General features: G+C 36.5%; 1 long non-coding RNA gene across 1 annotated transcript in view; it reads right to left on the bottom strand.

Moving 5' to 3' along the window:
- Nucleotides 1-17,532: 17,532 nt before the first annotated feature.
- LOC111093643 overlaps nt 17,533-27,157 on the bottom strand; it is a 58,374-nt gene continuing 48,749 nt past the window's right edge. Inside the window, exon 4 of the long non-coding RNA XR_005382878.1 lies at nt 17,533-17,624. This is a non-coding gene — a long non-coding RNA (uncharacterized LOC111093643). The remainder of the gene's footprint in view (nt 17,625-27,157) is intronic.

Genomic DNA, 27,157 nt, shown 5'->3' with positions numbered 1-27,157 from the left:
AAAGAATTAACATATGTAAAGCACTGCATCTGACACCTATAAGTAATATGTATAACTCAGCTAACTTAATGAGATTATTACATATCAACAACTACTATATTACTAACCTTGTTAAAAGAATGCTATTATTCTTGGGGATTTGAAGTCTTGATAGACAAGGAAAATATTGAAGGAAATCAACCTAGCAATATTTTTTAAGAAGGATCCTTCCAGGTGGAGAAAAAATTCTGTAGAGGCAGAATAGTGGACCCAGAAGTACTAATGGTTTGAACAGAGTATAACCAGTGAAATATGCCAACAGTTTCAGGGGGCCCGTAGAACAAGAGTTACCAGTGTTCAAGGTGAATTCATGATTCAGAATAGGCATCTCTGAGAGTACTTGTTTCTTTCTGACTAGTGGAGCTGCCCATTGTGCAAAGGGCATTGTGCAAAGGTGGTACCTAGCAATTCACACTGATGCCATCTGTGTATCTTGAGACCCATTATCAACTTTAGAGCTTAATAATCTCAGGAGAATAGGGATCCCTGTGAGCAACATCCAAAGTATCCCAAAGTAATTTATATCTTCTGAAAACAAGTTACAAGTTACTAAGAAAGAGGCTACAGGTTAGTGTTGAGTATAAGTATAATGATTCTTTTTGTATTATTTTATTGCCATCTCACAGATAAGTAAACTGAGGCAAAAACAAGTTAAATTAGTTGCCTATGACCAAATAGCTCAGAAGAAGCAAAAATTGGATATAAATCTACAAACTTGAATCCAAGACCTGTGTAATTCCAACACAAAGAGAAAAACTTTTAATATTTTGGTCAGCAGAGATTTGTTACTAGTAACTTTCAACAGAGTAAATGCAGTGGAACAATAAGTTCAGATAAGAAATTCTTCAGTTTTAGATTCAGTGAAACAAAAAAAGGAGCAGAGATCTCAGGGGCTATTCTTTCGGTGGCCAATAAGAAATGGAATGTGGAGGAGGAGGAGATACAAGAGTAACCTTTGCCTTGTCTTTCATGGAAACCTAATTATCTGATGAGAAGGAACAGAATAGGCATCTCAGTGTTGAGGAATGGAGGTGGTGGTGGTTACTGAAGCCTCTAGGTAGCTTTATGGTCCTATTGTCACATTTATGCCCTTAGAATCCTTCTAGGTTCCATTACTCCCTCTGTGTCTCTACTTCACCAAATTTTCCCCTTCTGCAGAATCATTTTTAACACCTCAAAAGTTACAAGTTGGGCAGCCCCGGTGGCTCAGCGGTTTAGCGCTGCCTTCAGCCCAAGGGGGTGATCCTGGAGACCTAGAATCAAGTCCCACGTCAGGAGACTGCTTCTCCCTCTGCCTATGTCTCTGCCTCTCTCTCTCTCTCTCTGTGTGTCTCTCATGGATAAATAAATTTAAAAATCATTAAAAAAGAAAGAAAAACCCTTTAAAATAAGTTATGAGTTGAGTTGATAAAGAGAAAAGATTTGAAATCTCATTTTTAAAAAAGAGTCAGAAGAAACTCATCCAAGGAATAAAGTGTCACTTACAATAAAGTTTCAAGAAGACAGAAGACAATAATTATTTTGTAGAATGGGAACTCTAAGATTGCTTCAGGGAGCAAAGGGGTTGGATACATTTTATGTGGGGACATCACCTCTCTGAGGGCTCTAATTCCTCTTGTATTCACTGCTTCTACTCCAGGGCTTTATCTCTTTTAGGATATTGGCATTTTCTGAGTAAATTAATCCATTTCCATTTTCCATTATGCCATACTCTGTTCCTGGGTGAGACTACTCTTACTGTATTTCATATTAAAGAATGACAATTTCAGGCTAAGTTAAAGTCTCTCTCTTGAATTACCATTTTCTGTATACATACAGGCAACATCTGTTTTATAATTTTCTGTTGTTAACTTCCATTTTTATGCATTCAAACACTCTCTTCCCAACTATGTCAAGTTCAGTGAAGCCAAAGAGCAAGAATTGTGCTTCTTGGCTGAATCCCCATTAATATCTGCTCTATGAATGAATGTTCACAATAATAAATATTGGTAGCATAGATGTACAAATCCAACTGCCATATTTGTATCTTTCAATGGAAACCCTAATATTTTGCATTCAATTTTTATGAATATTCCTGTTCTCCATATTTCAATCTATTGTTCAGAAAAACAGGCTACGCTGAAATGAAATTTACCAAAGGAGGGGGAGTTCAGTACGTAGAAGTAAAATTGTGCTTCTTATTTTTGGTTAACACATAAAAGTCTGTGTGTATAATTAGGACATATGTAGTATGGAAAATGCTTCAAGTTCCTTTTACAAAGATATTTTTTCCACTGAGAAAAGAAAATGTGTAATCTAATTTCAAAACAGAGAAGCTGAAATCTGCTGGAAGGGAGCATTCATTATTGCAAAACTCACTACCTCTTCAGGATGTCCTGCTACAGAGAGGTGACCAGGAAGTATAGACTCCAAGCCATAAATATTCTCAGAGAACTATAGAGCATCTGCTTTTAATTTGTGCTTGGGTGGCTTATACATCAGACAGGAAAACATCTCTGGTTTTAAGAGGTTTGAATAGATGCCATAGAGTAAGTCCCCATTTCCGAGTGTTTGTTGTCATTTTGGTTAGTGAACTCCACCTACCAAAACAAAAATGAACACAGTGTTTCAGAGGCTCCCCTTCAGCTTTAACATTTAAAGAAAGAAAAAGGGTAGCAAACCTTTTTGCCTGCTCTCTTACACAGATATGTTTTCAACAAATGATCTCAAAAAACATTTTCAACACTTTATATATGTAAACTCTGTAGTTTTTATATATCTATTTAAGTCTGGAGTTGACTTAATTTTTGTTTTGTTGTCTCCTTGTCCTGCTGTGGTTATTGTTGCATTCTAGATCTTTGCCAGATTTGTATTTAACTACCTTAGCTGATTAATGTTCCATTTGATCATTTTTATGAGTAAATGTGATGTTTTAATAGCCTAAGAAATGGGGGTAGTTATGTTTGGATCTAAATATAGGTAGAAGTTGCCACTTAAATGAGAAAATTTCACTCACATTATGAAAGGTCGACCACACAAATTCTCTGCAGGTATCAAATTGTTTTCTTCTTGCACAGCAGGTTAACCAATAATTTGGTATAACAATTTCTCAACATGTAGCTTGTGTGAAAAATATCTTTCTAAAAACTAACTGTAATTAACATGCCCTGACCTATGTATATTTTGTATGATTTCCACAAAATATGTCACTTTCTCTAGTCCAGAGAACTCTTTTCAACAGTTCTCTGAAGATTTTGACCTTTATTAACTCTTTATTACCAGAGAACAGTCTTTTATACTGAACTTTTTGGGTTTTTATTTTTTATTTTTTTTTAATTTGCCTTTATTAAAGTTCGATTTGCCAACATAGAGTATAACACCAAGTGCTCATCCCATCGAGTGCTCTCCTCAGCGCCTGTCAGCCAGTTACCCCAACCCCCCACCTGCCTCCCCTTCTGCAACCCTTTGTTTCCCAGAGTTAGAGGAGTCACTCATGGTTTGTCTCTCTCTCTAATTTTTCCCACTCAGTTCCCCTCCTTTCCCTTATAATCCCATTCACTATTTATTATATTTCCCGTATGAGTGAAATCATATAATGATTGTCTTACTTCATTCACCATAATACCCTCCAGTTCCATCCACATCGAAGAAAAGGGTGGGTATTCGTCGTTTCTGATGGTTGAGTAATATTCCATTGTATACATAGACCACATCTTCTTTATCCATTCATCTTTCAATGGACACCGAGGCTCCTTCCACAGTTTGGATATTGTGGACATTGCTGCTAGAAACATTGGGGCTGCAGGTGTCTTGCCATTTCACTGCATCTGTATCTTTGGGGTAAATCCCCAGTAGTGCAATTGCTGGGTCGTAGGGTAGCTCTATTTTTAACTTCTTGAGGAATCTCCACACAGTTTCCAGAGTGGCTGTTACAGTTCACATTCCTATCAACAGTGCAAGAGGGTTCCCCTTTCTCCATATCCTCTCCAACATTTGTTGTTTCCTGTCTTTTTAATTTTCACGATTCTCACTGGTGTGAGGTGGGATCTCATTGTGGTTTTGATTTGTATTTCCCTGAAGGCAAGTGATGCGAAGCATTTTCTCATGTGCTTGTTGGCCATGTGTATGTCTTCTTTGGAGAAGTGTCTGTTCATGTCTTTTGCCAATTTCATGATTGGATTGTTTGTTTCTTAGGTGTTGAGTTTAATAAGTTCTTTATAGATCTTGGATACTAGCCCTTTATCTGATACGTCATATGCAAATATCCTCTCCCATTCTGTAGGTTGTCTTTTAGTTTTGTTGACTGTTTCTTTTGCTGTACAGAAGCTTGTTATCCTGATTAAGTCCCAATAGTTCATTTTTGCTTCTGTTTCCCTTGCTGTCATAGATGTACCTTGTAAGAAGTTGCTGTGGCCAAGTTCAAAAAGGGTTTTGCCTGTGTTCTCCTCAGGATTTTGATGGATTCTTGTCTCACACTTAGATCTTTCAACCATTTTGATTTATCTTTGTGTATGGTGAAAGAGAGTGGTCTAGTTTCATTCTTCTGCATGTGGATGTCCAATTTTCCCAGCACCATTTATTGAATAAACTCCTTTTTCCAGTGGCTATTCTTTCCCGCTTTGTTGAATATCTAGTTGACCATAGAGTTGAGGGGCCATTTCTGGGTTCTCTATTCTGTTCCATTGAACTATATATCTGTTTTTTGTGCCAGGACCACACTGTCTTGATGATCACAGCTTTGTAATAGCTTGAAATCTGGCATCGTGATGCCCCCGGCTCTGATTTTCTTTTTCAATATTCCCCTGGTTATTTGGGGTCTTTTCTGATTCCATACAAATATTAAAATTATTTGTTCCACTCTGTAAAGAAAGTCCAAGGTATTTTGATAGGGATTGCATTGTATGTGTAAATTGTCCTGGGTAGCATAGATATTTTCACAATATTTGTTCTTCCAATCCATGAGCATAGAATGTTTTTCCATATCTTTGTGTCTTCCTCAATTTCTTTCAGAAGTGTTCTGTAGTTTTTAGGGTATAGATCCTTTACCTCTTTGGTTAGGTCTATTCCTAGGTATATTTTAAATAAAAGATTATATTTATTTATTCATGAGAGACAGAAAGAGAGGCAGAGACATAGGCAGAGGGAGAAGCAGACTCCTCACAGGGAGCCTGATGTGGGACTTGAACCCGAACTGAGATCATACCCTGAGTGAAAGGCAGATGCTCAACCACTGAGTCACCCAGGTGTCGCTATTCCTAGGTATCTTATGCTTTTGGGTGCAATTGTAAATGGGATTGACTCCTTAATTTCTCTTTCTTTAGTCTCAGTGTATAGAAATGCCACTGATGGGAACCCTGGGTGGTGCAGCGGTTTAGCGCCTGCCTTTGGCCCAGGGCTGGATCCTGGAGACCCGGGATTGAATCCCACGTCGGGCTCCCAGTGCATAGAGCCTGCTTCTCCCTCTGCCTGTGTTTCTGCCTCTCTCTCTCTCTCTCTCTCTCTCTCTGTGACTATCATAAATAAATTTTTAAAAAAAATTTAAAAAAAAAGAAATGCCACTGATTTCTGGGCATTGATTTTGTATCCTGCCACATTGCTGAATTGCTATATGAGTTCTAGCCATCTTGGGGTGGAGTCTCTTGGGTTTTCTATGTACAGTATCATGCCATCTGCAAAGAGGGGGAGTTTGACTTCTTCTTTGCTAATTTGAATTCCTTTTCTTTCTTTTTGTTGTCTGATTGCTGAGGTTAGAACTTCTAGTACTATGTTGAATAGCAGTGGTGAGAGTGGACATCCCTGTCATGTTCCTGATCATAGGGGAAAAGCTCTCAGTTTTTCCTCATTGAGAATGATATTCGCTGTGGGTTTTCATAAATGTCTTTTATGATATTGAGGAATGTTCCCTCTATCCCTACACTTTGACGAGTTTTCATCAGGAATGGATGCTGTATTTTGTCATATGTTTTCTCTGCATCTAATGAGAGGATCATATCATTCTTGTTTTTTCTCTTGTTGATGTGAACTATCACATTGATGGCTTTACGAGTGTTGACCACTTGGCATCCTGGGGATAAATCCCAGTTGGTCATAGTGAATAATCCTCTTAATGTACCGTTGGATCCTTTTGGCTAGTATCTTGGTGAGAATTTTTGCATCCGTGTTCATCAGGGATATTGGTCTATAATTCTCCTTTTTTGGTGAGGTCTTTGTCTGGTTTTGGAATCAAGGTAATGCTGGCCTCATAAAATGAGTTTCCATCTCTTTTATCCTTCAAAACAGCTTTAGTAGAATAGGTTTTGTTTCTTCTTTAAACATTTGATAAAATTCCCCTGGGAAGCCATCTGGCCCTGGACTTTTGTGTCTTGGGAGGTTTTTGATGACTGCTTCAATTTCCTCACTGGTTATTGGCTGTTCAGGTTTTCTATTTCTTCCTGTTCCAGTTTTGGTAATTTGTGGTTTTCCAGAAATGTGTCCATTTCTTCAGATTGCCTAATTTGTTGGCATATAGCTACTTATAATACGTTTTCAAAATCATTTGTATTTCCTTGGTATTGGTTATGATCTCTCCTCTTTCATTCATGATTTTATTAATTTGAGTCTTTTTCATTTTTAATAAGGCTGGCTAATGGTTTATTTACCTTATTAATTCTTTCAAAGAACCGACTCCTGGTTTTGTTAATCTGTTCCACAGTTCTTCTGGTCTCTATTTCATTGAGTTCTGCTCAAATCTTTATTATTTCTCTTCTTCTGCTTGGTGTAGGTTTCACTTGCTGTTCTTTCTCCAATTCCATTAACTTTGAGGTTAGCTTGTGTATTTGATTTTTTTCCCAATTTTTTGAGGGAGGCTTGTATTGTGATGTATTTCCTTCTTAGGACTGCTTTTACTGTATCCCAAAGATTTTGAATGGTTGTATCTTCATTGTCATTAGTTTCCATGAATCTTTTTAATTTCCTGGTTGACCCTTTCATCTTTTAATAGGATGCTCTTTAACCTCCACGTGTTTGAGTTTCTTCCAAATTTCTTTTTGTGATTGATTTCTTCTGTGATTTCTAGTTTCAAAGCATTGTGGTCTGAAAATATGCAGAGGACAATCCCAATCTTTTGGTACCGGGTGAGACCTGATCTGTGACCCAGTACGTGTTCTATTCTGGAGAAAGTTTCATGTGCACTTGAGAAGAATGTGTATTCTGTTGCATTCAGATGGAATGTTCTGTATATTTCTGTCACATATATTTGGTCCAGTGTATCTTTTAAGGCCCTAGTTTCTTTGGTAATGTTCTGCTTAGAACATCTGTCATTTGCAGAAAGTGCCGTGGTGAAGTCTCCTACTATTAGTGTATTATTATCTAAGTATCTCTTTACTTTGGTCACTAATTGATTGATATACTTGGCAGCTCCCACATTAGGGGCATAAATATTCATGATTGTTAGGTCTTCTTGTTGGATAGACCCTTTAAGTATGATATAGTGTCCCTCTTCATCTCTTACTACAGTCTTTGGGATAAACTTTAATTTATCTGATATGAGGATTGCTATCCCAGCTTTTTTTTGAGGGTCATTTGAATGGAAAATGTAGGTGTCCTTAGGTCTCAAATGAGTCTCTTGTAGACAGCAAATAGATGGGTCTTGCATTTTTATCCAGTCCAATACGCTGTGTCTCTTGATGGGATCATTTAACCCATTCACGTTTGAGTAACTATTGAAAGATCTTAATGTACTGTCATCATATTACCTACTTAGTCCTTGTTTTGTGGATTGTGTCTTTGGGATCCCTCTTTTTTTTACAGGGTCCTCCTTAATATTTCTTACAGAGTTGGTTTGGTGGTCACATATTCTTTCAGTTTCTGCCTATCCTGGAAGCTCTTTATCTCTCCTTCTATTCCGAATGAGAGCCTTGCTGGATAAAGTATTCTTGGCTACACTTCTCATTTAGTACCCTGAATATATCCTGCCAGCCCTTTCTGGCCTGCCAGACCTCTGTGGAGAGAGGTTTGCTGTTAATCTGATAGTTCTCCTCATATAAATTAAGAATCTCTTGTCTCTTGCTGCTTTAAAAAATTTCTCTTTATCTTTGAAATTTGCAAGCTTCACTATTAAATGTTGAAGTGTTGATGGTTTTCAATGATGGGGGGCGGGGGTCCTCTCTAGCTCCTGGATCTGAATGCCTGTTTCCTTCCCCAGATTTCGGAAGTTCTCAGCTATAATTTGTTCAAAATACATTGTAGTCCTCTCTTTCTCTCTCTCTCTCTCTCTCTCTCTCTCTCTCAGCCTCTTCTGTAATACCAATTAGACATATATTCTTCCTTCTCAAGCTATCATTTATTTCTCTAAGCCTTTCCTCGTGGACTCTTAATTGTTTTTCTCTTTTTCCTCAGCTTCCTTCCTTACCATCAACTTGAATTCTATGTCACTCACTCTCTCTCCCACCTCAGTAACCCTAGCCATTAGAACATCCAGTTTGGATTGCATCTCATTTAATCTGTTTTTAATTTTGACCTGATTAGATCTCAATTCTGCAGTAACGAAGTCTCAAGAGTCCTTTATGCTTTTTTCCAGAGTCACCAGTAGCTTTATAATTGTACTTCTGAATTGAATTACTGACATTGTATTCAAATCCAAATTTTGTAACTCTGTTGCAGAGAGTACTGTTTCCGGTTCTTTCTTTTGTGGTGAATTCTTCCTTCTAGTCATTTTGTCCAGTGCAGAGTGGCTGTATGAGCTAACTGGGTCAAAAATATCAACCACAACCTAAGTAAAATACACCCTAGATGTTTCTGAAGAGGTCAAAGATCAGAAACTAAAACAAAAAGAACAGAACAAAACAAAACAAAAGGACCACTAAAGTGAAAAACAAATTTTAAAACAAAGTAGTAAAAATAAAAAGCCAAAAACCAAAAACAAAGAAGAAGAAAAAAGGAAAAGAAAAAAAAAGTAAAGAAAAGAGGAAAAAGAGAAAAAAATGGGAGGGTGATGATAGTGATGAGGAAGTGGTAGTGGAGAGAGAATGTAGTCTACCTAAGGGGTCCTGGAGAGTGATCCTATTGGTTCTGAGTGTATTAAGTTCTGTACATAAGAAGATGCTCGGTCCCAAATTTGTATAAACCAGCAATACTTGTAGAAACCCCAACATTGACCACCAAAACACAAACAAGATAAAAGAGGGGGGCAGAATGGGAATGAAGAGAGAATATAATCTCTCGGAATGAACCAACAGAGTATTCCACTTGGTTCTGGGATGTATGTTGGTCATGTGTTAGAAGGTACTAACTTCCACCATTGTAAAACAAAATGAGGCAGAAAAAAACAAAAAAACAAAAACCCATGTCTCATATATCTACCAAAATTAAATTGAATACATCGAAGGAAATTTAGAAGTGAAAAAAAAATCTAAGACGTGTAATTGAAGAAATATGAAAGTCATTAAGGAAAAAACTTAAAAATGAAGAGCTGGTAAAATATTATAGTTTAGGTTGAAAAGAGAAAAATATTAGAAATTTTTAGTCTGATATAAAAATGTATCATAATGGAAAAAGAAAAAGAAAAAAGGACCCTATAGTTCAATGTACTATTTTCCCTCAGTCCAGGAGCTTTCCAGTGCTGCTTGTTCAGTAAACTTGCTTTTCCCTTTTATTTCCAGCTGGTCTTCTGGAGGAGGGGTCTGCTGTGCTGATTCTCAGGTGTCTGTGCCTGGGTGGAGACACCCCACTCCTGCCAGGTGCTGGGCTCAGTGGGAGCTGTTTATCCTGTGAAGCCTCTGTTCCCTAGAAGTCCCACCTCTCGCAGGTACAAGGTGAAAGGAAGAGAAAAAATAAAAATGGCAGTGGCCAGATTTCCAGCCCTGGAGTCGAGCTCCCCACAAGTAACTAACCGCAGTCTCCTAGTCCGCACTGGCCTAGATGCCCCTGGGGGCCAGCATGGATTCACTGATCTACACAATTTGGGGGTGCCCAGCAGCAGGAGAGTTCTCACTGTTCTGTGCCCTCCCTGCTTCTGCCTGTCCTAGGGGGAAAACAGGATCGCCAGCTTTGTCCACCTGGGTGCCCTGGAATCCAGGGCCCTGTGCCACTGGACCTACACTCCCAGGGACCTTCCTGAAGGGAAATGGGCAGAGTCACCTCCATCCGTTGCCAGACTCTAGTGTAAAGGCCACTCTGGAGTCGGTCCACCTAACTGACCGGCTTCTCCCAAATGTCCTGAGGGCTATGGCACTCCAGCCCTTCACCGAGATAGGCCTGTAGTTTGTGGTGTGCTTTCCCCTGGTCACCTCTCCTCCTATAGTGACTCTGGAGAATCCTGCGATTCTGCCCAATTTCCCTAAGTGCTTTTCTGTCTGGGAAAACTCCAGCGCAGATTTTTAAAGTTCCCATTCCTCTGGGGCTGGGCTTTCCTGTCCCGGAGGGTCTTGCCACCCGGCTTTAGCCCGGCTCCTCATGGAGCCCCTTCCCCACTTTATTTGTTTTCATTTATTTTTTGCCTTCCTACCTTGTTAGAAGCGAAACCCCTTCTCTCTGTAGCGTTCCGGCTGTTCTCTCTTTAAATCTCAGGTCATATTTGTAGGTGTTCAGGATGTTTTGAAAGTCATCTAGGTAAGTTTGTGGGGCCAGGTAAGTTGAGGACCCTACTCCTCCGCCACCTTGCCCCTCCCACTAACTTTTTGGGTTTTTATTCATTGACTATACTTAGTAATACCTACCAAAGATTCATTAAACGCACTGCATACGTTTAGATGGGTAGAATTTAAAAATGATGCATAACGATTCTAGTCTTCAGAAAGCCTTGTACGGTACAGAGACAAAACTAACATCTATGGAAACATTACAGGACTAGTGATTTCTAAACGATGCAAAAACAAAAATTTTTCAATAGGAAACTGGAAAACAAAAATATTCATGTGATCTGGGGACAAAAAGAGTCTTGGGAGAGTTTGGACTTGATCTGGTCTTTAAACAATGGAGGAGTAGGGTGGCTAAAGGGAAGCTGAAAGATATTTGCTCCAGATGTGAAAGCAGAGAACAAAAAATAGATTTACTGTATCAGAAACACAGTGAAAGGCAGAGTTGAAGAGATGAGAGCTTGTTCAGGTTCCTGAGAAACTTCTCTGAAAGCTCTTTTATTGCCTGTTTTAACCTCTTTACTCTTGCTGGAGGATCTCCATATTTTTTTCATTAGGGCAACAAATAGCTCTCAATGCCTACATGAGAAAGCAAAATGACAGAGCATTTGGGCTTCCCAGATAGTTACTAAACAATGTACATTTTGGAAGTATATTAGTGCCTTCTTCCCCTGTCTAGTCTTTCAGGTGCACTCTGTTTAAGAAAGAAAAAAAGAAAGAAAAGAAAGGTGGCTGCATTTGCATGATTAATGATGATGGCCAACCTTTATTTCAGAGGTATTTCAGAGATGCTAAGGATAATACCAAAGGATGTAGGAGGCATGGCTATGAAGTCATGGGAGTGATTCCTTCCTAAGCACAGCATAATGTAAAACTTTAGTTGGTTTTGTCACCTTCAAAGTTATCCCCTTGAAAGGCTGTGTGAGTATCCCAATGATGCTTCCATTCTTCAAGTCATTTTTAGAGCCCTTCTCTTTGAACTATTCCAGGAGCCTGTAATGAAATTTTTAAAGGATCTTCTTTCCCAGAGGCGAACCCTCTACCCTTACCTCCTGCTCTCTGCATCTACATCTGGCTCGCCTTGCACCCAAACTAATACATCATCCCTTATTTTGTCTCTAGTCTCTGCTCTGTTCCTTCTTATCTATTAGTTCCTTTCCTGGGTCAAGAAATGCAGGATAGGAGCAGAGGATACATGGCCTGACTCTGAGGTGGTATTCTAAATTAGCAAGAAGAGAATGAAGTGAAATAGAGAGAACTCAGAGACATGAGAAAACTAAGAAAAGGCATAATCTTTACAACCACCACAACCCAAAAATACTTTAGCAATGGATGGGCAGCTAGGGTAGTGTGGGAACTGGATAGAACATATCAATATCAAACAACACAGGGAAAGCAGCACAAGCACTAGAACTTATAGTGGAAAGTAATTAGCATTATAAACCAAATGTGATAACAAATATTCATAAGGGAATATTCAGATTCTCGACTGATTCCTAATTTATCAGGCCAATTTCTATCCACTTCCTCTGAAGTCAGTCTATCTCCACCAAACTCTTTTCTAGTTTTGGGGAATGCAGAATTGGAAAATGGAAACTACTGCGGAACCTGAGAGGCAAGAGGAAGGGAAAGACCTAGCAAGAGAGAAAACTGAAGTGGGTAAGTGAAAATCTGGAGTGTCAAAGAGTATGAGATGTGAAAGAATGAGGATCCAAAAAATATACCAAACAGTCCATATGTTGTGTGCACTTTAATGCTTTTCAAGATATGCAATTAAAATCAGATACCTTTTAAACGTGTTTGGGTGAGAACTCTGCTTCTTGAACAGAATACCACCCTAAGACTGGACCACATGAGAGGGCTTCAATAAGGTTACAGAAGCAGACACAAGTACTGCATCACACTAGGCCTGTGGGCTCGGAGGTATTCACCTGTGCTCTTCCACAAGGGCAGGGATGCATGGGCTGTGGCTGCTGATCTGGTATGGAAATGGACACAATGTCCTGTCTATGAAAGCTGACCGCTGATCAGAATGCTGAGTAGGCAGATGTCTCAGATGCTGTGACATCTATGGAAGTCCCAGGGCAGGACCTAGGACTAGAGATTACAACATCAATGGTACTCAGTCACCTCCTTCTCTTCTTTAGTGAGCTCACTCAACCTTGAGGGGGGAAAAATGCATGTGCACCTATGCCTGCTTTCTACTCCTTTCATCATGCTTAACCCAAACCACCTTTTCTGCTCATAGGAGAAATAAATGGAATTTGTTATACTCAATAAGCTTGGAGGTAGAGGGCTTCTTTACACTTTCCACTGCTCCACAAATGAATGGATATTAATGGAGTTTGAGAAGCTGTCCTGTAAAAGCAGACAATTGAGGCAAAACACAAATTTTCTGTTTGTGACTAGAACAAAAACAAAACAGTATGATGTGCTATGTTCTCTTGGGTTTTCTTTTCTTTTCTTTTTTTTCTCATCTGCACTTGCAAATTTTATGTTAACCCTGCAAGAATCCAAATATCCACAGTTCTTTACAGAACGTACTGTCTTCAAACAAACATAGGCTCTACTATTTATAGCTGATTGCTTCAGCACTTGCTTGTCTTGTCTGTTTCCCAAAAGCCTCTTGCCATAAACAAACCAGATTGAAGATAGATTTTCTGTGCATCTTAAAACATCCCTTTATTTTTTCTAATGCTGATAAAATTGAGCCATTCTGGGAATTTACATCATGAATGTCACAGCAGTTGAAGCACTAAACATGTGACTCACTGTGATATAATTTCTCTAATTTTTTTTTTATCATTTCTCTTAGTTACTCCCCGCTAACTTTGTTAACTTCTACTAAAGTGTTCTTGGTCAAAGATGCCCTGCAACTTAGCCAGAGCTAATGAATATGCAACTAACCTAAACATTAAAAAGGAAGATTCAGACAAAGACATCATTTAGCCAAAGCCACAGACTCTACAGTCCCAGTTGAAAGAAAAGCCATTTCTGTTGCTCAGTAGTGAATACCTGACATACCTAAATATGTCTAAATGCTTGTGAACAGCAATATAAGTGCAAACCCTGGACAGAGTAAAGAATTGGGGACAAGAAAGAATTAAAAACCCATCTTCAATTGTCCATATTTTTTAAAAAAAGAAAGAAAGAAAGTAGAAAATCAAAACCTATTTATGTTGCACATGCAAAAACAGAAGCTGTGCAGGAAGATGGGGTTTTCCTGATGGATGAGAAAATGAAACTTGGCACTTTTAAATGAAAATCGCTATATTTTTTCAATACATATCTAGATTTATATTGATAATCAGTGCCTTTTATATAGAATTGAATCAAATCAGCAAAACCGAAGAATTCAGCACAAATGCAATTAGAGGGAAATATTTGGAAGATCCTCAAAATATAACACTGTAGTTAAAATCAGATATATTTAAGTTTGGAAAAATATCTTAAATTCTAAAGTTTATAAATCTTTTCCTTAATGTATTATGAGGGGAGGAGCTTTTAATGATTTACTTAAAGAATATTATATCTAAATGAGTTAATTTGAATTCTTCCTGAACAGGGATAATCCGTAAGAGTTATGGTGGACAAGTAAGTGATCTACCCAAATGCAGCTACAATAGCCCCAATTTGAATACAGGTTGCACAATTCTTTAAGCACACCTATTATCTGCTTCCAAGTAAGTCACTATAGTTACAATTTGACCTTAATACCCACTGAGGAGTCATCTGTCAAAAGACTACTGATTGGTTTTTACTACTTAGTGAGCTTCAAAGGCTGATTTTTAAGATTAGTTATTTAGGGAAAAACCAGCTTTTCTTAGCTTTTTGTGCTATCCATATATGAGGACATCAAGCTTACTCAAAAGGAAAAGGACATGTCTCCTCTTTCCTTTTTATAGGGCTTGGCTTTCTGGTGACCCTGCTCCATTGGATTAAAGTAAAACATTGATATTAGTGAAGCTAATTCAGATAATCTCTTCTTTTATCCTATGATGAAAGAAATTGGAAAGTTCAACTAAGGTTACATTAAATGTTAACTTCTACCAGAATTGAGGCTGCAATGTTCACCAGCAGAACAGGTAAGCTGCATTTTATGAGTTCACATTTATTGGCCTCTACCATGTACAGACATTAGAATCTGAAATGGTTAAAAATCAACAAATAATTTCTTTTCTTGTCTTTATAATGTTTTTGTTCTTTTTATTGTTTTGATTTCTGACTCTCTAACTTAGTGAATCTCTAATATCTTAAAGCTTTAGAATTTTAGACTTGGAAGGCATTATCTAAGGTGGTGGCCCCCTGATTTTTAAATTATGTTAACTAGTAAAAATTTCCCAAGTTGAGTAGCTGGTTTAAAGTTGCCAACTTTATATTTTGTCTGATATACTAAAAAACAAGACAGAACAAGCAACGTGTGTGTGTATGTGTGTGTGTGTGTGTGTGTGTGTGTGTAGAGAGAGAGAGAGATTTCAGAAACTGGCTCATATGATTGTAGGGAATGGTGAATCCAAAATCTATAGGATAGGCCAGTAGGTTTGAGTCAAAATGTTTAAAACTCAGACAAAATTTGCACATTGCAGTCTTGAGGCAGAATTTCTCCTGCAGGAAGCCTCAGCCTTTGCTCCAAAGGTCTTCAACAAGAATATTCAACAATATTCAACAAGAATATTCAACAAGATTCAACAAGAATCCAAAGGACCTTTGGATAAGGTCTGCTCATATATAAGCAGAGGATAATTTGATTTATTTACAGTCAACTGATGTTGACTTCAACATTTACTGATGATAAATGTTATCACATGTAAAAAAAAAAAACTTCACAGCTATATCTAGACTGGCATTTAATAACTAGGCATCAGTCTAGCAAAATTGGCACAACAAATAATTATCAGTCACAGAATGGATTCATTTGGTTGGTCAGGTCTTCTGACTTCCTATAGTACACATTCAATCCTATTCCCTTGGTCCCAGCTCCACCTCAATTAAGTTAATAATACTCCTTTTTTATGCCATTCAAGGTAATTACAGGATTAAATTTAGAGGATTAAATAAGATTATTTCTATATTTTAAACTCAACAATACCAAATACATAATAAGACTATAAAAACTAAGGCTTATTTTATGTCTGTAATGATTATAAATTAGGATTATAACTCCATAATTTTGTACATTCTTATATTGGAAAGCAAAGTAACAGTGTCAGGCAATGCAGTAATTGTATCAAAATCATCAATGATGCAAAATCAGTGTTTTAAAATTATTTTGTAATCAAGTTAATAAAAAAGCATTATACCAAATTTTGTGGAGGTAATTATCTGAAAAAATAAAAAAATATATATTAAAAATAATCTATGCCCAGTTAAAAGATTTAAAGGCACTTATTCCAAAATATTAGTTATAACTGATGGTGACATTATGGAATAATTTTTTCCTTTTGAATTTTCCTGAAGTTGTTAGCCTGAAGTTTAACAATGTTCATATATTTTACTTATTGTCATCATAAGAATCAACTATATTTTTAAACCTAAAGAATAAAAAGAAATCTAATATTATGTTTGTGTCAGTATGTTATGTCCACATGCTCTTAAGTTTTTCTAAATAACACAGTTGTATCCACTCAAATAAGTTGACATTTTCATTTTGGTTTCATCTTGATTGACTGGTTTGATGAAAATCCAAATCTCATGCCAGGGAATAAACTCATCGACCCACATAAGCCTGTTCCCTAAAAGCTTTTTAAAAGTGTATATTTGTGTTTTACAAACAATTGAGAAGTAATAACTTTGGGAAGAGGGGAGCAGCATCCCTTGACCAACATTTGTGTAAAATGCATGTGCCAGAAATTATAACGACAAAAAAAGAACTTTGATGTCAAACATTTCAACAAATTATACTCTGTACTCTAGAAACACTTTCACTGGGAGGAGACCATCAATTTGAGTGGATGTGTACTTTTTGATTTTACAATGCAATGTCGGCAGATTATTTTGAAAGTGTGTGCAGCTGTGTGAGTTTTTAATGTTTAAACATGAATAATAAGTGTCAAGTTTGTTTTTAAGCTAATAGAACTTAGATATCAGATAGAAAAATCATGCATTTTATTTCACTTCCCATAAGTTAATTTTACAAAGAAAATTAAAAGCTAAAACAACTGAAGAATTAATAGGTAAAGAAAAATGGAAGTTAACAGTGTCAAATTCTGATCTGACTTCAACTGATATTAAAGAGCAAACAGATGATTGGCCCTGTAAATAGAATTTTAGATCACAGTAATGAGCAGCCTCTATGAGAATTATATGGGTCTGGTTTTTAAGAAGTATTATTTATTTTAAATTTTATGACAATTGCATACAAAGATAAAGGACATAAAAACAAAAGTACAATATTGTAACAGCTGGGATTTCAAAACCATCCCAAATTGGCTTAAGGTAAAGAAGAATTCATTGGTTCATACAACTGAAAAATCAAGGAGAGTTTTGGCTTCCAATTGTAGCTTGATCCAAGAATCCATATGATGTCATAAAGACTTGGTCTCTCTCCATCTCCTAAATTTGCTCTTCTTCATTTTTAATTCTGTCACTGAAAATCCTTAATTGCAAACAAAAAAACAACTGTGGTTAGTTTAAGCAGAAAAATTAATTTAATTAAGGGATTTTAGCTAGCTCATAGCATTATCAGAAAGACTTGAGAACCAGATATGGCGACTTGTAGTCGGAAACACAACACCAAATCCAGATTTGAATCCAGACAGTCTGACTCCAGAATCCATTCTCTTAACCACATACTAAAGATTCCATAGAATCTGTCATTGGTGATATTTAAGAAGAATCTAGATGACTCCTAGTTAGGAAGATATGAAAGGTATTTTGCTATTTGAAAGATAATTTACCATCTTTCTCTCCTCCTCCCAGTAGGCAGGTCAAATGGAGGGAATTGTGTAATTCATGTTTCCCAGGCTGGCCAGTTCATCAATATGTTGTAGATTCCTGCAAGGAAAACTACTTCTGTAAGTTTGTAGCCTGTCTGGGTATTAGCAGTCCCAACTAAAAATTGCCTTAGAATGCATTACCATTGGCCAATGTTTACCCATGTCCACATTTCCAAGCAGCTTCTGTAGTCTGGGGCTGCTCAAAGATCTGCACCTACAGGCAAAAATGCTTTGCTAACCTGGTTGACCAACCACTCATTCCTCTCTCACACACCCACCTGATGTCAAGGAGGAAATACAAAGCCTCCACAAGCCTCTTACACAAAACTATTAGTCACAATACAAATTGCACTTGAAAGACAATCTAGTACCAATTAATTTTTATTGTCTCTGCATTTCAGTGTAGTAATTTATACTTTTTTCTAAATTGTTCTCATCATGTTAAACATTAAACCTGAAGCAGCAAAGTTAATTATGTTCATATGTGCTATGGGACAGATATTGCTGTCTCCTACCCAAAAATCATTGCCTTCCATTTCTTCCAGCTGGAAGAGCCCTTTTCTGTGACAGAGGCTAAAAATATCAGATTCAGTTATTTCTGCTATAACATAATTATTGGAAATCCTAGGTTTTTGTAAGATTAGACCCTAGAAGTAACAGGGTGTTCAGCATTAGCCAGAGCTACTCAAGATACAATAAAAATGCATTAAAACAGCATGGACTGTTCACTTACGGTTCATGCATTTTTCTCTATATTATACTTCAATAAAAAGTTACTTTAAAAAAGAAAAAAACAATATGGAAAAACACTGTGGAGTTCTGAGCCAGCGAGACTGCTGATAACATGGGGGTAGAAGTGGAAGCTGCCACAGGCTTAGAACTGTATTAAGCTGGAGGATAGGGGATGCCTCTCTAGGGAGAGATCTCTCAGTGCAGGTGCTTATTTTCAATTTTATTTTTAAAAAAGTTAAAAGAGCTCCTGTCTATACAACTAAAGACTTTTACCTTTCTTGCTGAAGGTTATTAATACTACTCCTTTGTTATACCATCACAACTTCCCCATTGTATTGACATTATTCTCCTACTTACCAATGTGTGTGCGCTATTTCATTTCCTAGAAATGTGTGTTGTCAAAAACAAACTGTACTCACTCTCTCAGCCTTCCTTGCAGCTGAGAATGGCCAGGTAACCTGGTTCTGACCAATGAAACCCCAAGGGAGACTTTGCTTAGATACCCCTAGGTAGAAAGCCCCTCCATCCTTTCCTACTTTCACACTTTGTCACATAAAGATAGAACACTTGGAGTAACTGCTGCCATTTTATAACCATGAAGAGAATCATTGCTATCACACTGCAGACAGTTAAAAAAAAAGCAGGAAAAGAGGCTGGGTCCTTGATGACATCATCAAGACACTGAAACAACCCTGGAATTATTTATATCCAGTCCTAATTTTTAAGTCACTTTTGGTCTTACACACTTAACTTGAGGCTAAAAGCACTAATCCCCTAGCACATCTTAAATAGCATTCATATACCCACTGTATTCGTTTCCTAGGGTTGCTGTAACAAAATACCACACACTGGATGCCTTAAACAACAGAAACTGATCAATGCTTTAACTCTCAATTTACAGGAAATATAGATGTGGAGGACTGATAAAAGACACCATAAGGATTCAATTAGCAAAATCCAGATTGTTAACAACATACCAGACCAGTACTTATTTTCAACAAATAAGTTGCAGGGCTGAGAGTGCAGGGGGTACATGGGGAGGGACAGAAGAGCTAGCTTAAAATAAATGAAATGGAGACCAAAAAACTTAGAAAAGATCAATGAAAGTGAGTGCTGTTTCTTTCAGAAGATAAACAAAATTGATAAAACAAACAAACAAGCAAAAAAAAACCTTTAGGCAGACTCATCAAAGCAAAGAGAGAAGACCTAAATAAATAAAATCAAAAATGAAAGAAGTACAATCAATAGCACAGAAATACAAAGGATTATAAGAAAATATGAAGAAAAATTATATGGTAATAAATTGGGGGGGAAAGGATAAATTTCTAGAAACTACAATCTCCTAAAACTGATTCAGGAAGAAATAGAAAATTTGAACAGACCAATTACTAGTTACAAAATTAAATCAGTAATCTAAAAACTCCCAACAAACAGAAGTCTAGGACCAGATGGCTTCACAGGTGAATTCTACAAAACATATAAGGAAGAGTTAACACCCATTCTTCTCAAATTATTCCATAAAATAGAAGGAAAATGTCTAAATTCATTCTATGAGGCCAGCATTAGCCTAATACCAAAACCAGGTAAAGACACCACTAAAAAAGAAAACTACAAGCCAATATCCTTGATTAACAGAGATGCAAAAATCCAACAAAATACTAGCAAACTGCATTCAACAATACATTAAAAAAAAAATCATTCACCATGATCAAGTGGTGAATGAGCTGCAAGGACAATTCAATATTCACAAATTGATCAAGTAACAAAATGAAAGATAAAAATCATATGATCATTCCAATCAACACAGAAAAAGCATTTAATAAATTTTGACATCTGTTCACTGCAAAAACCTTCACAAAGGAGGGTTAGAGGGAACATACCTCAATATAATAAAGGCCATATATGAATAACCCTCAGCAAACATCACCCTTAATCAGGAAAAACTGAGATCTTTCCCCCTAACATCAGGAACAAGACAAGATGCTCATTCTCACCACTTTTATTCAATATAGTACTGGAAGTCCTAGCCACAGCAATCACACAAAAGGCATCCAAATTAGTAAGGAAAAAAGTGAAACTTTCACTATTTGCAGATGACATGATACTATATATAGAAAATCCAAAAGACTCCACCAAAAAAACTATTAGAACTGATACCTGAATTCAGTAAACTCACATGATATACAAAATCAATGTATAGAAATCTATTGCATTTCTATACACCAATAATGAAACAGCAGAAAGAGAAATCAAGGAATCAATCCCATTTACAATTGCACCAAGAACCATAAGATACCTAGGAATAAACCTAACCAAAGAGGTGAAAGACCTGAACTCTGAAAACCATAAAACACTGATGAAAGAATTAAAGAAATGGAAAGACATTTCATGTTCATGGACTGGAAAAACAAATATTGTTAAAATGTGCATACTACCCAAAGCAAGCCACACATTTAATGCAGTGCATATCAAAATATCAAAATACCAGTAGCGTTTTTCACAGAACTAGACCAAACAATCCTAAAATTTGTATGGGACCACAAAATATCCCGAATAGCCCAAACAATCTTAAGAAAGAAAAGCAAAGCTGGAGGCATCACATTTCTGGACTTCAAATTATATTACAAAGCTGTAGTAATCAAAACAGTATACTACTGGCACAAAAATAGTGCAATGGCACAATAGAGAACCCAAAAATAAACCCATAATTCTATGGTCAACTAATCTTTGACAAAACAGGAAACTTTTCCAATGGGAAAAAGTCTCTTCAACAAATAGTGCTAGGAAAACTGGACAACAACATGGAAAAGAATGAAACTGGACTACTTTCTTACACCAAACAGAAAAATAAATTCAAAATGGATGAAAGACCTAAATGTGAAAAAAAAAAAAAGACCTAAATGTGAGACTTGAAACTATGAAAATCTTAGAAGAGGACACAAACAGTATTTTTTTTATATCAGCCAAAGCAGATTTTTTTCCAGATATGTTTCCTGAGACAAGGAAAACAAAAGTAAAAATAAACTATTGGACTACATTAAAATAAAAAGCTGCACTGTGAAGGAAATAATCAACAAAATAAAAACCAACCTTAAGGATGGGAGAAGATATTTGAAATGACATATCTGATAAAGGGTTAGTATCCAAAATATATAATAAAGGTATACAAATCAATATCCAAAAAATAAATAATCCAACTTAAAAATGGGCCAAAGACATGAACAGACATTTTTACAAAGAAGACATACAGATGGCAAACAGACACATAAGGTGATGTTCACCATCACTTACCATCAGGGAAATGCAAATCAAAATTTCAGTGAGATATCACCTCATACCTGTCAGAATGGCTAATATCAACAACACAAGAAACAACAGGTATTGGCGAGGATGTGGAGAAAAAGGAACTCTCTTGCACTGTTGGTGGAAATGCAAACTAGTGTAGCCAGTCTGAAAAATGATATAGAGGTCCCTCAGAAAGTTAAAAATAGAACTAACCTATGATCCAGCAATTGCACTACTGGGTATTTACCCAAAGAATACAGAAACAGTAATTCAAAGGGATACACGTACCAAAGGCTCAACGACTGAGCCACCCAGGGGTCCCTTTATGTTATCTTTTTTTTAAAGGTTTTATTCATTTATTTGAGAGAGAGGGAGAGAAAGAGATTGAGAGAGAGCACCAGCTGGGGGGAATGGCAAAGGGAGAGGGAGAAGCAGACTTCTGTAGATCAGGAAGCCTGATGTGGGGCTTAATCCAGGAACCCTGTGATCATGACCCAAACCGAAAGCAGTCGCCTAACTGACTGAGCCACCCAGGCGCCCCATACTATCTTTTTAACCAGTCTGTCTAGGGGGTTATCAAGTTTATTAGTTTTTTCCAAAATGTTGGCCTTTGTGACACTTCTTAATGGTTTTCTAAATAATTTCATTAATTCATGCTCTTACCACTATTTTCTTTTACTTGGGGTTTTATGTTTGTTATTGTTTTTGTTTTGTTTTTACTGTCCTTTTTCTAATTTCTTGAGATGGATGCCTAGGTTTTTACAGCCTTTATTCTTTTTTAATGTATGCATTTTATGCTGTACATTTCTATTTATTTATTTTTTTATGTACATTTCTATTTAAACCAAAGCTTTAGCTGCATCCCACAGGATTTTTTTCAGTTATGGTAAAAAAGTACACAACATTGAATTTATCATGCTAACCATGTTTAAGTGTACAGCAGAGTAGCATTAGTTATATGCATATTTTTGTGCAACAGATTTCTAGAACTTTTTCATCCTGCAAAAGTAAAAATCTATACCTATTGAACAACAACTCAGCTTTTTCTCCTCTTGCCTCTGGCAAACATATTCTTTTTTTTAAGAGTAAATTTTCTTTTCTCCCCAGTTCTATTGATATATAATCGACATATAACACTGTATAAATTAAAGGCATACAATATAATGATTTGATATATGTATATATTGCAAAATGATAACCACTTTCTTTCTGTTTTTATGAATTTGACTACTTTAGATACTATAAAGTAGGATCATACAACATTTGACTTTTTGTGACTGGTGTATTTTACTTAGCAAAATGTCCTCAAGGTCCATGCATATTGCAATGTGTGACAGGATTTCCTTCTTTTTTAAGGCTGCATAATATTTCAGCATATGGATGTACCACATTTTCTTTATCCATTCATCTATTGATAGCTATTTAAGTTGCTTTTACCTCTTGGCTATTGTAAACAATGCTGCAATGAACTTGGGCATGAAATTATCTCAAGATCTTGTTTTTTAATTCTTTTATATATACATCTAGAAGTAAGAGTGCTGGATCATGTGATAATTCTATTTTTTCCGGAACCTCCATACTATACCATATTTCAATTCCATCATCACTGCACTTGGCTCCCTTTTTTTAAAATGATTTTATTTATTTATTCATGAGAGACACACAGAGAGAGGCAGAGACACAGGCAGAGGGAGAAGCAGGTTCCCTGTGGGAGCCCAATGTGGGACCCGATCTTGGAACTCCAGGATCATGCCCTGAGCCAAAGGCAGACATTCAACTGCTGAGCCACCCAGGCATCCCATGAACAGGGCTTCCAATCTTTCTTCATCCTCAGCAGCACTTACTACTTTGGGGGTTGTTAGTTTGTTTGTTTTTTTAATTTGTGTATCTTCTTTGGGGAAATGTCCATTCAAGTCTTATATTCATTTTTAAATCAGGTTATCTGTTTTTTTGTTGTAGACTTTAGGAGTTCTTTACATATTCTCAGTATTAACTCTTCATCAGATATATGATTTGCAAATACTTTCTCCCATTCCACAGGCTGCCTTTCAATCTGCTGATTGCTTCTTTTGCTGTGCAGTAGCTTTTCAATTTGATGTAGTCTGCTTTTGCTTTTGTCACCTGTGCTTTTAGTGTTGCAGCTAAGAAATCATTGCCAAAACCCATGTTATAAAGCTTTTCTGCTATGATTGCTTCTAGGAGTTTTATAGTTTTAGGTCTTAGGTTTAGGTATCTCACAAGTTTTCATACATAGTTTTTTCATTGCCATTCAGTCAAATTACTTTCTAGTTTCAATTGTGATTCCTTCTCTGCACCATAAGTAATTTCAAAGTTAATTTCTTAATTGCAAAACAATTGAGTATATTCTAACTGAATCTCATCAAAAAAGTATGAGTTTCAGTAATGTCCCCTTCTATCGTTTAGCATGAGCTAGATTTAATTTTGAACTCCTTAGCTTTGTAATGGTGCCAAAACTGCTGTTCAGAATCTTTGCTTTTCAGTTGCCTTTTAAGGAATCAGTAGAATCTGATCAGTAGTAGAATCTCTACATAGTATTTTACTTCTTCACTGCTATTTTAGTTCTCTGATGCCTGTAAGCTGCTATTTTTTTTTAAGATTTTGTTCAGATAACCTAGTTTTTTTTTCAGTAGGTAGGCTGATCCAAATGAATTGTCCTGCCATTTCCAGACGTAGAAGGTTTTTAGATGAAATAGATAGATGATAGGTAGATAGATGAGAGAGAGAGAGAGAAAGAAAGAAAGAAAGAAAGAAAGAAGAAAGAAAGAAAGAAAGAAAGAAGAAAGAAAGAAAGAAAGAAAGAAAGAAAGAAAGAAAGAAAGAAAGAAAGAAAGAAAGGAGGCCTAATACATAGTTTACATTGCATGGTTCTTCAAAGATTATGTGATTCTTCTCTCCTGCATTTTGGCAGTAAAATCTGCTATCCTCATGAATGATGTGAGTATACATGGAGGAAGGTAGTATAGATTGACAAAAGGATGAAATTTTACATTTGGGTTGTTGTGGTGCAGAGCATACAGAAACAGCAGAGGCCCTGAGAACTCACAGAAATCTTGGGGAGTTCTTTGGACATTCTCAAGGCAGGCTTTTTAAAAATGTTTCTTTAATTGAAGTATAATTAAATAGAGTTTTTATGTTAGTTTCAGGTGTACAATATAATGATCCAGTTCTATACATTACTCAGAGCTTATCACAGTAAGTGTTCTCAAGGCAGTCTTTCTTAAGTACTGAAGGCAACAGGGACCTCTGGATGGCAATGGGGTTCAAATACAAAGAATTATGCAAATATCACACTACTTTACTTCCTCACCTGTTCTTTATCCACGTGGTTTTTTTTTTATTCTTTTGTTTAGAGTTTGTAGTGATTGTAATCTGTACTGCAAGGGCAAGCACAAGAGCAAGGCAAAGCTAGAGGTAACAGGAAGCTGAGCAGCTGCCAACTATATTAATGAAAAAACAAGGAGGATGTTGCTAAGTCTCTTTCTGTCAGTTTCAATAAGCCAACTTATTTTAGCATTTAATAAAGTCTTTTTATAGTTTGGAAAACACTTTATTATTAAATTTTCTGTGGGAAAGGTAACTTTATTATTGCTACTCTCATACATCCTAGTGCTAAGTTCCTTTCTCTCATAGAAACATCTGTATTACTCAATTTTTATACTCTTATTATAGCAGAACAGGCTACACACTATAGCAGTGCACTGTAGGAGAAGTGACGACTATCAGATTCCTTTAAAATTGTCTGGACTGGACAGAAAACACTGTAATAGGCTTAAATTGTTTCAACACTTCTACCGGAATAGTCAGACTGTCAGAAATAATACGTGGTTTGACCAGAGAAATAAAAAATTGGCAAACTTATACTTGAAAAAAAGAATAAGACTTTCACAAAACTGAATAAGCCATACATTAGAACACATTCAGAAGATGCCAATACAAATGCACTTACTCTTCCTTTCCCACACAGAAAATAATCCGTTAATATATTTATCACTATAATAAAGTTACTCTGTTAACATGATGCCTATTGCTAAAGACTTAATTATTTACTCACTGTGCTCCAGGAAATGCATGTTTTATGAGATGTTGATAGAATTCTCAAAAAAAGTATTTTCTATCCTAATCAGTTTAGGTAACAATACATAGTACATCTGCCCCCTGGAAACTCACAAAGTACATATTAAATGCTCTTGGAATTCCTACAGCAAAGAAACATGCTTAATTCAGCCTTTAACAAAGTTATTTTGGCCACTAAATCATGAAACTCTTCCAACATCTTACTGAATTGTTCAGCGGAATGTTTTATGGGAAATGGTAATGTAATATCAGGAAATAATTAATTTCCAAACTGGAAATGATTAAGAAGATAAGAGACCCAGCATTATTTTTCCAGGAGTTTTGGGTCTGACATAAATTCAGGGTGTACTTGAATGTCCCCCTCCCTTATGCCATTCTATCTCCCACAACATTTTATTAGTTTTTTTTTTTTTAAGATTTTGTTTTTAAGTAATCTCTATATCTAACAAGGGTCTCAAACTCACAACCCCTGAGATCAAGTCACATGCTTTATTGACTAAGCCAGCCAGGTGCCCCCATTAAAATTCAGTAAACCAGAGGGAGAATAGTATATGGATATCAGAAGTCACAGATGCTGATTTTGCCACTAATAATTGTGAGACCTTGAGGAATTTAAAACCTCTGAACATTTGTTACTTTATTGATACAATGGAGTTAATCCTGCTTTTTATTCAATATCAACAAATATTAAAAGTCAGTTCTCAGAAAATTTACGTTCTAGGAAAGAAGGAGGGAAGGACAGAGGGAGGTAGGGAGAGAGATTTTACAGGTATAAAAATAAATAGGGAAATATCAGCAACTGATAAGTTCTATAAGAAGAGTTAATATAGGATGATGTGATTGTATTTAGATTACTACTTTTATTGAATGGGAAGGACTAAGGAGAGACTGAAGTGGTGACATTTAAACTGAAATTTGAATTATAGGCAGACAGATCTTTGGGATGAGATCTCAGGAGACAGGTTAGTGAGGGGTCTTAAAGTGGCTGAGTACAATGGGTGGCAATTCGAGGTTAAGATAAAAGATCACTTGGAGAAGGTAGGTAGAAACCAGATCAAGTATGGCTTTGTGAACCATGCTATTTGGGTTTTATTTCAAGTATAATGAAAAGCCACTAGAATATTCCAAACGTGGAAGCAACAGGATCTACCCAATTTATATTACAGAATAGTTGTAAAGATTAAATGAAGTGTTATATATGAATCAGACCACACTTAGACCAGGTATTTGAGGAGAATTTTTTAAAGAAACTCTGCCATAAGTAGGTCTTAGGAAACAAACCAGAAATAGTTCAGTACCCATGAGCTACGAAAAGAGGGAAACCATTACAGTCTGAACCTGACTGGAGTAGCTATCCAAGCTCAGAGAAAGTAATTTTGTGGAGAATGCCAACTGAAATTCAGGGAAATTGATACAGAAAACCTGCAGCCCTGTGAAGGGAAGGAGGCACAACGTCACTCTCCTCTACCCCACATTGGC

This window comes from Canis lupus, chromosome 32 (assembly GCF_011100685.1).
Source record: "Canis lupus familiaris isolate Mischka breed German Shepherd chromosome 32, alternate assembly UU_Cfam_GSD_1.0, whole genome shotgun sequence".
Classification (NCBI taxonomy): domain Eukaryota; kingdom Metazoa; phylum Chordata; class Mammalia; order Carnivora; family Canidae; genus Canis; species Canis lupus.
The sequence above is the reverse complement of the archived record's forward strand: the minus strand, read 5'-3'. Positions and strand labels throughout refer to the sequence as shown.